This window comes from Canis aureus, chromosome 30, assembly GCF_053574225.1.
Source record: "Canis aureus isolate CA01 chromosome 30, VMU_Caureus_v.1.0, whole genome shotgun sequence".
Taxonomy (NCBI): domain Eukaryota; kingdom Metazoa; phylum Chordata; class Mammalia; order Carnivora; family Canidae; genus Canis; species Canis aureus.
This window is the reverse complement of record NC_135640.1, coordinates 9638633-9653211: the sequence shown is the minus strand read 5'-3', so window position 1 is coordinate 9653211 and position 14579 is coordinate 9638633. Positions and strand designations below refer to the sequence as shown.

The window sequence follows — 14579 nt, the reverse complement described above, 5'->3', positions numbered from 1 at the left end:
ATGTACATTCTCTCAAATTCATCTAATTTAAATTGGGAGAACATTGGAGTGTTCCTCCAGTTTTCCCTTGCCACTTCTATTACTCTACCATCCTTACAGAAAGTCCCATCTGTTCTCATTCTTATGTTCAGCTTTGCAACCCTGTACCCTCCTTCCACCCAGTGTTAGCTACTAACCTAACAACTCCCTCTCAGGTTTAGAGATACATGGTCAGTCTCCCTGTTTATCTCACCACCTGTATCATCTGAATGACATTATTTTTCCCCTCAGGTGATCCAGACACTGTAAATCATCCACTGGAATACAATTTTCCTCTCCACTGTACTTCAACCACACCCTTTGTGCCCACAAACTAAGATTTTTGTCATTTCCCTCAAACTGTTACACCTCTGAAATAATAAACTTATATATAAAGTGATCTATCAGAAGAAATATGTATTTAGTCCTGTTTCTGCACAGAGCTCCTAAATTCCTTGGAATTTCCCCGCAACAAGAGTCTTAATGGTGTCTTTTGTTATGCTAATGAGTGACCTTTGAACACTCCTCACCCTCCAGCTAAGGATTGGGGCTAGTTGCCAGTGGAGCCACATTGTAATTAGAGGATTAGAACTTTCAGGCCCACCCCTTTCCCCACCCCCCAGGAGGAGATACATGCTGGAAGTTAAGTTTAATCACCAATAGCCAATGATCTAATCAAATCACACTGTGTAATGAAGCCCTTCTAAAAAACCCAAAGGACTGAATTCAGAGGCCTCTGGATTAATAAATATGTGGAGATTTGGGGAGAGAGGCATGGAAGCTCTAAGCCCCTTCCCCATACCTTGCCCAATACATCTCTTCCATTTGGCTGTCTCTGAGTTATATCTTTTTATAATAAACTGGTAATCAAGTAAGTAAAATGTTTCTAAGTTCTGGGAGCAACTTGGGCAGATTAAACCCGAAGCAGGGGTGTTTGGAACTTCCAATCTATTGTCAATTTGGTTAAGAGCATAGGTGACAATCTGGACTTGCCATTGGCATTTGAAGTGGGAATGAGGGGGCCAATTTTTGGGCTTGAGGCCTTAACTGGTGGGATCTGTGACTATCTCCATGTAGGTAGAATCAGAGTTGAGTTGCACTATAGGACACCCAGCTGGTGTCTAAGAATTGCTTGGTGTGGACAAACAACAACAATGTTGGATTTAGTGTCAGAATCCCACTGTAACATTCCACATTCTTTGGCTCCCTTAACTCAGTTACTCTTCTCACCTTTCCTTCTACCTAATAATCTTCTCCACTCCCTTGAAACACTGTTGCCTTATTAAATCATTTTTCACTTTTTTAAACCTCTGGCCCTATGATATCCTTATTGATTCTCAGCCAATGATTCGTATTCTTAATTCAAAGACAGTAGGAAAGTAATCAAACAGAAAAGCCTTCAAATTTCTTCCATCAAACTAAAACTCATCTCTCCACCATCCTTTTATGGTTCTTTCTGTTGTGCTTCTGTGTTCTTCTGTGGGATGAAATTCTACTCAGACTGTAATCAGATCTTAGTTTTGATATTCTGACCTCCCAACCCCCATCCAATTGGAGTCAAGGGCCTTTTTAATCTGTTCCCAAAGCATTTTATATATTTCTTCTTTCTTTCAGGACATCTATTGACTTCCGGCAATAGCATATTAAGTTTGATAAACCTTTCATCCTACCAAGCAGACCCTAGAATATCCACCTGGGTACATACACATTTACACAAATGAATACACATATATTTATGTATGCATACATAATATATGCATAGGTTCATTTTTTAGTACAGTTTTAGATTTGCAGGAAAATAAAAAAAAATAGAATCTCCATAAACAGAACAGTTTACCTTATTGTTAAACCTTTAATATGGTGCATTTGTTACGATTAGTGAACCAATTTTATTACATTACTATTAAAGCTCATAGTTCAGATTTCCTTTTTTTTTTTTTTTTTTTTCCCCACTGTCCTTTTTCTGTTTTAGAATTCCATCCAGGATATCACATTACATGTAATTTAGTTTAGTCATGTGTCCTTTGGCTACTTTTGACTGGAAGAGTTTCTCAAACTTTCCTTGTTTTTAGAGCCTTTATAGTTCTAAGAAGCATTGGTCAGTATTTTTTAGGATGTGCCACCATTCAAATTTGTCTGCTATTTTTCTCATGATAAACTACGGTTGTGAGTTACTGGAGGAAGATCAGAGAGGCAAAGTGCCATTTCTTCACATGGTATCAAAGGTAAATAAGATCACCATGATATACAACTATTGATGTTGACCTTGATCACCTAGCTGATGTGGTGTTTGCCAGGATTCTCCACTGTAAACTTACTTCACACACTCCTTTTCCATACTGTGCTCTCTGGAAGAAAAAAAAAATAAAGATTTTATTTATTTATTCATGTGAGACACACACAGAGAGAGAGAGCAGAGACAGGCAGAGGGAGAAGCAGGCTCCATGTAGCGAGCCTGATGCACAACTAGATCCCAGGACCCCAGGACCCCAGGAACCCAGGATCCCAGAATCCCAGGATCACACCCTGGGCTGAAGGCAGGTGCTAAAACACTGAGCCACCCAGGGATCCCCACTCTCTGGAAGAAATTAACTGTGTTCTGCCCCCATTGTGAAGTCAGGAGTTATGTTCCTTCCTTGAAGGCAGATTATCTATATAAATTATTTGGAATTCCTCTGTATGGGAAATTTGTCTTTTCTCCTTCATTTATTAATTTGTTTAGTTATTTATTCATATCACTATGGGCTAATAGGTATTTATGTTACCCTATGGTTATAATATACTATTACTTTATTTATTTTATTGTTGTTCAAATTGTATCAGCTTTGGCCACCTGAGGCCACTGGGAGCTCTTTCAATTGGATCTGGGCTCCTTTGTCATACTCCTATTATTGCGTATATGTGTGTGTTATGTAGCTATTTTGGTTTGTTTTATTTTAAGCATTTCTTTATTTTCCAACACTACAAGTTGTTCCAGGTTCGTCTTGTATATTTCTTGCATGAGCCCTAGAATTAACAATTTCTCCAAGGAGCCTGCTTCTTTTTGTTGGAGCATAGTATTAAAACCAAGACTTGGATACTAGTTATGATCATTGCTAGTGGGTATTTATTCCTTTTAGGTCCTCTCCATTGTCACAGTAAGAAAATATATCTATGTATACTAACCTATGTATATTCACTTACCTGTACACATTTTTATATGTTACCCTCCATATCTATATTAAGCTAAACATGAATTCTTAATTATGACTCCAACATTAATCCATTACTACATGGATCATTCTTGCCTACTTCTTTTGTTTTATCTATAAATTCCCACTCCAACACTGAAAAGCCTGGCTCCCAAAATCCCCCATCCATTTACTTGAGTCTACATTTCCAGTATACATATAAATCAGTATGAGATTTGTCAACCATTACCCTGTGGAAAATAATTTATCTGCTAGAGTACAGGCCTTATGTGCTGTCCCTCTACCTGTGTTCTTACTAACTTCACTCAATTCCAAATGAATAAGGCTCTGATATAATTTTGCTTGCAAAGTAGGGTTTTGTTATGGAGAATGATCTGGGTATATATTTTTAAATGGTTTCCCTATCCCTGTTAGAAAAATAAGTTTTTTTCCTTTTTCTTTTTTCTTTTTTTTTTTTTTTTTTTATTCTTTACCATGAGAATCTGGTGGGGTTCCTGGAGGTAGGACTTATGAATATGTAGAAGTTCCCCCAACACTTAAGGCCCCCAGGATTTTCTCATTCTCATACTAGTTCACACTCAGCCTCTAGCAATTTGTCAAAATTAGGATTTAAGTGTTCCTGCCATATAAACAGCTTCTGCTCCAGGTAAGCAGATCTCGGTTGTTGAGTGGCAGTTTGGCAGTCTAATGAATCCAAGAAAAGTAGTTGATTTATAATTTGTTAGCTTTTTTTCTTATTATAAAGATAAAAGTGATGACATCTAAGCTCTGACTTTACCTGCTGCAATTGAAACCAGAAATTCTTCATATAATTTAGAGGAAGCAACTAGACTTCTTAGACTCCCTCTACTTACCCAGTTCAGCTTTTTTTCCATACCCGAAAAAAGCCATTCAAGAATGCTGTTAATTCGATAATTGTACAGACTTACCAGATATCTCCCCAGGCCAAACATTAGGGTCATTAGTTATTCATCTTATATATATGTATAACAGTGAGATTAAAAAAAAGTGTAGTGGTAATAATTCCAGAGATAGACATACTAACAAAATGAGTAAAAGCTGAAAGAAATACAGAAGACTGGGAAAAAAACAAAAGCTGTTGCAAGCAACATAAATTCTTGCCAGTCTGCCAACTTTTAGTTAGGGGGCTCACAGTCTTACAAATCTGTTATATAAACCTGGTGGTAACTTATGTGTTTCCATTGAATGTAATAATTCAGGTAATTATAAGCTCAAGTCATGAAAATACAAAAACACAAAACTATGTCTGATGCATTAAGTGTATTAAGGCAGGGATATGCCTAACGTATTTTATAGCAACCCCCACACTTAATACACTTACACTTAAACACAAATTGGGACATAAGTTAGTCAGCTTCTATTGCCTGGAAAGCCTTATATAGAATACCCCAGTCTTCCAGGGTTCTCAGTAGGTGAACTGGTTTCTGCATATGCTATCTATGAACTATCTGCTACAATAGGTAATTGTAGCAAGTGACAGCCATATTAAAAGAAACATTTTTCTTACCCAGGCAGTGCTATTATGGATAAATCTCCATGAAATATCTTGACTATATGCATCAAACTGAAGTTGGTTAATAGTCACCTAATTCTTGTTCATGAGAGTGAAAACAGACTACTGGAATATTCCCTGATGATAGATTGTTTTAGGGACATGACAAACGATCTTACAGTTAGTGACAGAATCATCTTTTACTTTTTATGAGAGTGGCTGAAGAACAAATGCTTGCACTGTGACCATATTGTATAAATATCTGTTTAAAACCAATTTGGGGGGATGCCTGGGTGGCTTGGCGGTTGGGTGCCTGCCTTCGGGCTCAGGTCCTGATCCCAGGATCCGGGATCGAGTCCTATATCAGGCTCCTTGCAGGAAGCCTGCTTCTCCCTCTGCCTGTGTCTCTGCCTCTCTCTCTCTGTGTCTCTCATGAATAGATAAATAAAATCTTAAAAAAAAATTTTTTTGGAAGGGGTAACTCAGTCTTTCCTTGTAAAGACACATTTAGTAGTTACTTAGAGTGCCTCATGAAGCTGGTTATGGATTTTCACGAGAGGATACTAATGGTTCTCAATGACCAATAATTGATTAAAAGATACTTTCAGATTGCACACCAGCAAGCTATTTCAGTACAGAAGATACAATTTACAGAGCTTATCATAGTTCAAAGTTATGCTCCTTTGCCTGAAAGTCTGGCCTGATGTACTTCAGAGTCTGAGAAAAGGAGTGACATTATCAAAATGACACTTTCAAAAGATGATTCTTGGCGTCACTGGGTGTGACAGATCAGAGTAGCAGAAGCTGGCTCTGGAGAGGTTAGAAAGGAAGCACTTTATAGACATTTAGCAGCAGGCTGAATTTGGCTGGACGAGGATTCTGGTTATGGCTGAAGCAACACAAATTAATGGCTGTAATGTGGAAAATTAAGGAGAAAGTTTTGGCAAGGCTTGAAGATACTCTGAAAAATCAAAGGAAAAGAATAATATTTACTTGTCTTCTTACTGAATAGAAATGTCATTAATTACGGCTTTGGGGAAAAATTATATCAGAAATGAATTAGCTGTTATCTGTCTGAATTAGGGACTGAGGTATTTCCTAATATAATGAATGCTTCAGCATGGGGAGATACTGTATGTAGAATAGGATGTCCAATGGGATATGAGTGGGTATTGTCCAATTAAATTGCAACCAAGGCACAATGCAAAGGGTAAGGGTCTTGAAATGCCTTTTTCCAAAAAAAAAAAAAAAAAAAAAGTTGCCAGAAGTTGGAGTCAGTTACCCTCTTACAGGTCTCACTGAGCGCTGACAGAAATAGCCCTTTATTTGCCATATCCATAAACCTCTCCCCAGGAAATAAGGAGTGAAAGTAAACAGTGCGATTGTGTGTTGGAGGATGCTGATATCCCACAAAGTATATTATTCTCTTGTCTCACGTCAGCTTTTCTACCCTGAGCCAAGTGAAGGATCCAAGAACATCACTCACAGAAATTAGAAAGGCCTGGAGAAAAGATTATAGTAGGATTGTCACATAAAATATAGGAAGCTAGTTAAATATGAATTTCACATAAACAACAAAATTTTTGTATTTCAAACATGGCTTATGCAATATTTAAGATATGCTCACAATAGACCATAGTTACTCTTCATCTAAAATTTGAGTGTAACTAGGCACCCTGCATTTTTATTGGGTAAATATGGCAATCTGAATATGGTGACCTGGGTGATAGGCATCTTGTTTCCTGGATGAGTACTTGTTTCACTTATTTCACTTCAATTTTATTCTATTATTACCAGCTGGCTCAAGCATGATGAGAGAATTTTTTAAAAATGTATTATGGGAGGCTAAGAGCATGGCACAGTGTTGAGATGTCTCAATGAACCAGTTCTCTGCTTTTGAGATGTGATAAGCTCGATTGTCTTTCCATGACAAGCCAGATGCCTGCCAAGAAATTTCAAAGAGTAGCAGTATCTCAGAGCAGGACTCCTAAAATGTACTGTGCAAAAAGAATTCCCAGGGGATCTTGATAAAAAGCAGAATTTGATTTTGAAGGTCTAGGGTGGCACCTGAAATTCTACTTTTCTATTATTAGAAAAGTTATTGCCAAGGTTGAAGTTCCACTCATCACACTTTGAGTCACAATGCAGTGAGCATTATCTAGGGTGCAGAGTTAATGCAAAATATTAGGTCCAAAAACTTGGTCTTGTCACTGACCTCAGAAATTTTGGTCATCTAGATATACTAATCTAATTTGTTTTAAAGATTTATTTATTTATTCATTCATGAGAGTCAGAGAGAGAGGCAGAGACATAGGCAGAGGAAGAAGCAGGCTCCCCACCGGAAGCTCCATGGGGGACTCAATCCTGGATCCCAGGATCATGCCCTGAGCCAAAGGCAGATGCTCAACCACCGAGCCACCCAGGAATCCCTACTAACCTAAATTTAATCAAACTTCAAGCAAATGAACTGGTGTAAGAATCCAAAATACTATGCTGTAAACCACCTTCTTCCTTATTAATAAATTAAAACCTAGCACAGAACATGTCATTTCTCTCCATAAAGCCCTCTATAGCCTCCTATTCTCAGAGTAAAAGCCAGTGTACCTCATGATGGCTCTGAGGCTCTGCATGTCCTGCCTCTCATTTACCCTCGTGACCTCACTGCTAAGAGTCTCCCTACTTATCCTCACACTCCCTTTTCTTGCCACATTAACTTCATAGCTATTATTGGTAGAACACATCAGACATTCTCCTGTCTCCAAGTTTTTTTTTTTTTTTTTTTTTTGCTTGTTTTTCCCAAATTCTCTTCCTTCCAACATGCACAGAGCTTCCTTTCCCCCATCTTTCAAGACTTCACTTAAAATGTACCTTCTCAGTGAGGCTTTCCTGCTCATCTTGTTTTAAATTGCAACTCTTTACCCCACACTCCGGGTATTCCCTTACTCTGATCTAATTTTTTTCATTTCTGAATATAGCATATATTTTGCTAATGTGTCTTTTTAATTGTTATTCCTTATATTCTTATGCTAGAATGCAAACTTCATGAGGGCAAGAATGAAGCGCACTGCTCAAACATCATTCAAGTCATAATAAGCTCTTAATACATGCTTTCTTGTTTGTTTGTTTGAATTCAAGTAATTTATTTGAGAGGAATTACTGAATGAAAAGTTACTTTGAAAAGACAAAGGAGGTGGAAAGTCATGAAATACACTTATACCACGAGATAGTAAGCCTGATAAAGCATCCCTGGACCTTACCATGTCTCTAAGAATCTGATCGTTTTCTGTTGATATTATTCTATTTTTTGTTAATGAGTTTTGGAAGCACTTTTCCAAAAATTTGTTTTCTCTCTTATTCTCATTTCTCCTTGATGGTTGTATCCATTTCATTGAATCAATATTTTTAATGTTAACACCACAGACTTAGCTATTCTGTGGAAGAATTTTATCTTTTTCAGATAGCTGGACAATTATTTGATATGATCTAGGATAGCTGATTTAATTCTCAGAGATAGGGAGATGTATAGATGTAGAGACTTTGTTTTGTATGACAGCATCTGAAAACATATGATGTTGAAAAGAACTAATGGTATGAACTGACGACATAGTTCATAATGTGTAATTTTCTCAATTGTGTAATTTTCTCAATTGTGTAATTTTCTCAATTGTGGTAGAGAAAGGGGAACAAAAAATTATGAGAGTCCACGTTACATAAAGAAACTTCATATAGCAAATTCAGTGTCAAACTATTTTAACTGTTCCATATTTAGTATTACATTAGTTTATTTAATCCAGTTTTTGAAATATCTGACATTTGAAGTGTAAGAAATGAAGATAGTTGAGAAGAATGTTAAGAAATTGTTTGAGAAAATTAGGAAATGTCGTTGAGATACAGCTTTCCATAAGGGAGGGAAGATGAGGATTAGATAAAGAATAACACTGATTAATCAGGAGTTTAGTAGGTACCCTATATATAACTTGGAGTGTACTAACATAAAACAGGTTTAAAAATTATATAAAAAAAAAAAAAAAAAAAAAAACATGTGAAAAACCCATAACCTAAATTCCATGACAAACAGATCATATAGAACATTTCGGATTTCCCCCAAATGATTTTATACATTTTTGGAATTAAATCTCTTTTACAGTGTTGTTTTTTTTTTTCCTGAATATCCATCAACATACTCTGTATTAAGATTTTTGTTAAATTTTATTTTATTACCAAAACACCAATCAAAACGGCACTAGAAACAAAGTCTTAGTAATAGCATTAACCAAAATGATTAAAATACTTCCTTTTATACTTTTAAAGCTAAGGGTTAAGTGCCAGTATGTGTTTTAATATGAGACATAGAGAGAGAGAAAGAGGCAGAGACACAGGCAGAGGGAGAAGCAGGCCCCATGCCAGGAGCTGGACTCAGGACTCGATCCCGAGACTCCAGGATTGCGCCCTGGACCAAAGGCAGGCGCTAAACTGCTGAGCCACCCAGGGATCCCCTTACTTCCAATTTAAAACAAACTTGAGACCATGTCTGTATTGTTATTATCATGGTTTTAAAAATAAGTTCAAACTCTAAAAAAAAAGTGTTGAATAGTTTCCTAATGGTCTTTAATATATGCATTTCATTTTATATTTGAAGATTTGAAACTCAGATAAAGTCATGTACTTGAAATTACCTTTTTCTTTCTTCTATCAAATTTTGAAATGATAAAATTTATTCTCTATATATTGGAAAATATATTTCCATTTTGACAAAATAAATTAATATCTATATAATATCATAAGGAAATTTGAAGTTCCATAAAATGTTCAGAAAACTTATTTCCTACCTTTGTTACTATAGATGTCAGAGCATTATTACCTGTTCTGACCATACTCCAATTCCAGATTCATAGTTCTCACTTCCTGCAATGTAAAGGTTTTGTACCATTAAATCGCCCACCTCATTACTACATAACTAATTGGACTAAAGGGGAAAACCTGACCTATTGTAGGCTAGCCATCTCTGTGTCATTTGACATGTCAGGTAAAGTTGAGCCAATCTGATTCTCTAATTCAGAAATTTAAATTCAAAATCAAAGGAAGAATTGTCTTATTAGAAGTAAAAGGGAAAAAATAATATGTATAGACACATGATTGGGCAGAGTGTATGTCATGTAGAAGCCAAACTAATGAGAAAGCACAGCAAGTCAATTCATAGCATGATAAATAAAGCAGACACATAATGTCACTGGACTCATGTATCAGCAGAGGACTAGAGCAAAGATTGGTGAACTCTCTCTAGGTTGTCTTCAGCCTGTGTGAATCTAAAACTGCCCACTTGTTCCAGACTCACTTTGGCCTATTCTACTATATCCTGTTTTCATAAATCTTCATGAAAGAACTCTCATGGATTCACATCCATCATTATAATATCATCCTTCTACTTGAATTAATTTGACTGTGTCCCTGCTCTTTGCATTCAAAGATGGATTTTATCCTAACTATACCTTTGAATATGTAGCAGATTGAATAGTGGCCCCAAAAAGGTAATCCACAGAAACTGTGCATGTGACTTTATTTAGGAAAAGGTCTTACAGATGAATGAACTTAAACATATCATGCAGGATGATCTCATCCTGCATTACCCTGGTGGGCCTCAAATCTAATGATGAGTGTTTATAAGAGACAGAGAAGATACAGACACAGAGGGGAAGGCCATGGGAGGACAGAGGCAGAGATCAGAGGGATTCAGATAACAGGACCCTTGGGAGTCACCAGAAATTGGAAGAAGCAAGAAAGGATTCTGCTCTAGAGAATTCTCCCCTTGGAGGAGTTTCTTCCCCTTGGAGGAAGTGCAGGCCTGTTCTGGATATATAAATCTTGCCTTGTTTTCTTAAATGGAATATTGCGGGTATAATTTAAGCTTTTCTTAACTCTGGATAACCTTTATAAATTTTAATTTTATATTTTGCAAAGATAATGATTCTGTCAGTGATTGTAGATGTTTTTAGAGCTGTTGGTCCCTCCACCAAGTGACATTATTTCTCCTTTATGGCAATATTTTTTAGCTGTTTATCTACTCTTTAATTGTCATCATTTTATTTTCACTTATTAAACAATATTCTACCATAAAATATTAATTTAACTTATTTTGCATATTAGTGCTATTATTTTATAGAAATGCAGTGCTTTCAAAAGCTATCATTGGTACAGAACAAAATCATTTCATTTCCTAATTATTATTGGATTCGCTTTGTGTTTGAAGGGAGGCATTAAACACTATATCTTATCTATAAGATTTTGATTAAGTTGGGGCAGCCCAGTGGCTCAGTGGTTTAGTGTCGCCTTCAGCCCAGGGCCTGATCCTGGAGACCCGGGATGGAGTCCCACGTCAGGCTCCCTGCATGGAGCCTGCTTATCCCACTGCCTGTGTCTCTGCCTCCCTCTCTCTCTCTCTCTCTCTCTCTCTCGCTCTCTGTCCCTCATGAATAAATAAATAAAATCTTAAAAAAAAAAAGATTTTGATTAAGTTGTTAAGCATCCTTTACCTCAGTTCCTCTGTTTGTAAAATAGGGATATGATTAACTACTTTATGTGAGAATTAAATGAATGGATATACATGAATACTTAGATCAGTGTAGTTTTATATTAAACATTACACTGTCTAGTATTAACCAAACTCACTGTTATTTATGACTATTAATAATTAGTTACTACTTATTTTGGTTGTATGTGTTTAACAATATTTCCATCACCTAAAAAAAAAAACTTTACTTTTGATATATGCACTGGAAACAACATAATTATATTTTTATAGAAACATTTTAAGTGCTAGTATGTAGTTTCAGATTAATAATCAAAAGGGTTCCTCTAGTTGTCTAAATTTCAGTGCTTCTTTTACAGTACATATTTTTATTCCTGAGTCTTTTGTTTTTTTAAGGGAGCTATAAATACTCAGCTTCAGTCCCTTCCTTATGGAAGACAGGATATAGTTGTTGCAATTTTGGTTTTTCTATTTTTTGTTCATATTGCTGTATAGTTGGTATTTAACATTATATTAGCTTCAGTTGTATAAAATAATGATTCAATACTTGTATATAGTAAAAAATGAGCACCACAAAAAATCTAGTTAACAGCCATCACCATACATAATTACAGAATTTTTTTTTTCTTGTGATAAGAACTTTTACGGTCTATTCTCTTTAGCATCTTTCAAATTTGCAATACAGTATTATTAACTGTAGTTGTCATGCTATACATTACATTCCCATGACTTATTTACTCTTTATTTTATGAGTCTTTTTTAATATTAAAACTAACCTTGCTGATCCTCCCAACACCCTTCTTCGATGCACTCGATCCTAAAAAAAGGCATCACTGGATTTTCTCTTCCTCAATTTCAAAATATAGAATTAACTTCTCTTTTTCTCTCAACGTGGCATCCAATCTGTTAACAATCCTTTCTATTCCAACTCCAAATACTTTTAGACACATTTCTACTTCAACTTGTATAGTTCATGCCTTACTTTCTATAGCTTGAGATATGGAAACAGAGATTTTATTTGCCCTTTCTGTACTGTTTTTGCATGTATGTGTGTGTAACTAAAGAGAAACAACATAGATATATTCCCAATCTCATGCATGATACATAAGGATATAAGGATAGATGCTCTGCTGCCTCTCACCTCTAATGTTTCATAAGGGTTGCCATTCCTTGATTCTCAAACACCTTAAAATGATTAATTATGACACAATGGAGGCTATAAAAATCATCTCCAATCTCTTTAATTCTTACTTTGGGTAATATTCCAGCCACTAACACCAGTTAGGTTCCCACATCAAGTGCTAAAGGAGAACATATCCTTCTTTTTAGAGTTTAGGTTCATGGATTTTTTTCTAACATTAAAATTACATTACATATAGTGACAAACATCTAGAACTTTTATACTTTAGCAATAATTTGGGTAAAGTAGATTTTTATGGTAAGAAAAAGCATCTAAGAAGTTTAAATACTATTTTTGTGTTGTAAAAAAATGATACAGAGACAGCAAATTCTAAATGATAAAGAGAATCTATTTTAAGAGGCCATCTCTATATCATTTATACATATCTATATGTATATATGTAAATACACGTGTGTATGTGTAAAGGAGGCATACAAAAGCATACGTTTACACATAGTGTGGAATACTTGCCCTATTAGAATTTCTGTGCTATCCCAACATCCTCAGGCACAGGGTGGATTTTAGTTAGACAATCAACATTATATCATGAATGACTACTAGTATTAGCAAGGTAAATGTCACTGTCTTTTTTTAGTCACTCTAAAGAATCTAGTGATCCACAGTTACCTATCCAAACTGGCTAAGGCAGGTTGGATGATGAGGCTATAAAGAATGTAGGGTTGGAAAAGACAGCAGGAAAAGAGGCCAAGAGAAACTTCAGAGGCCCCATGTGAGACTCTTTCTATGTGAACCAAAAAGTGTATTTCATCATTTTCTGAACAGGCACTTTTTTCCCTTGCTCTGACACTTTTAGGTGGAGTGACTATCCTTGGCCATCAACCCAAACATCTTTATCCAAAAGAGGTAAGAGGAATAAATTCTGTCATTGCATTCCTTTCTGTAATGTTGAGAGACACCGAGAGTACTAGAGCTAGCAGGAAATGGGCTTGGGCTCCAGGATTAATGTGGCTGGGCCATCAGACAAAACAGTCTAAATTCATGCATGTTCTCCAAAACCACTCCAGAAAAACACCACTTGGCAACTCAAGGCCTTTCTTTTGTAGGCATGGATCACAACAAAAATAGACTAGATGAATTTCTTGTTTTTATAAAAGACTGAGCTAAAATGGAAAGGCCACTCTCCCATTCCAACCACAGAATTGCTAGGGGGAAAAACCCACCACAGGAAAAAACTACATATAAAAAGATTGAGTCTATCTCCATAACAAAAATAAAAATCCTGGTTGAAAGAAACAAAAAACTAACTCCAAATCAGAGCAATGGGAGAGAGTTGAAGGCAACAGGCACACAACACTGATAATCATCTAGCTGTGTCCTCCATGTTGCAGGGGTTTGGTAGCTTAGAAAGCAGCCCCATACACTCAGGGATCTGGGATAGAGGTCCCTTCATAAAGCTGGAAGGTGTACAGTCCATCAGTGGACCTAGGAAACTCTGTGATTGTGTTAGCGAATATATAATAGAAGTATGCCACCAGACTGGGCCATGAGAAGAAAAACCTCTTGCTAGAAATCTGATACATGTGATTATGCTGTTTGGGATAAATTCTGAATTTTAAGTAACTGTGAGTGGTAGAGCTTTGTGCCTAAACTCACATGGTTTTTGGCCACCATTGTTGCTACTAGGCTAGGGCTGTCAGTCTGTGCAGGTATAACTTGACTACACTTGGCCTCTGGTATGTTATATGCCTCTTGCTTCCTGTTGTGGACTTTTCTACATGGAACGCATGTGAGAACTACTCAAGGAGCATTCTGACTTATCCATAAGTCTGAAAATTCAATGGAATTAACACCAGAAGAGGCAACCAATGACCAAATGAGAGGAAAAGCTGATATATAAATACTCTCTTGTGTTCCTTATAGGCAAGTATGCCATATTTAGCAAATAAGAATACCAGACACCATCATTTTAATTTCAGACAAAAATTTTATTTTATTTTATTTTTAAATTTTATTTATTTATTCATGAGAGACACAGAGAGAGAGAGAGAGAGAGAGAGGCAGAGACACAGGCAGAGAGAGAAGCAGGCTCCATGCAGGGAGCCCGATGTGGACTTGATCCTGGGACTTCGGGATCATGACCTGAGCCGAAGGCAGATGCTTAACCACTGAGCCACCCAGGCATCCCATGAA

General features: G+C 36.4%; 1 long non-coding RNA gene across 6 annotated transcripts in view; it reads left to right on the top strand.

Moving 5' to 3' along the window:
- The window catches only part of LOC144301721 (uncharacterized), a 185367-nt gene that overhangs the window by 98496 nt on the left and 72292 nt on the right, over positions 1-14579 (top strand). For all 6 annotated transcript variants that reach the window (XR_013368462.1, XR_013368465.1, XR_013368463.1 and 3 more), the window contains one exon: positions 13243-13292. This is a non-coding gene — a long non-coding RNA (uncharacterized LOC144301721). The remainder of the gene's footprint in view (positions 1-13242; positions 13293-14579) is intronic.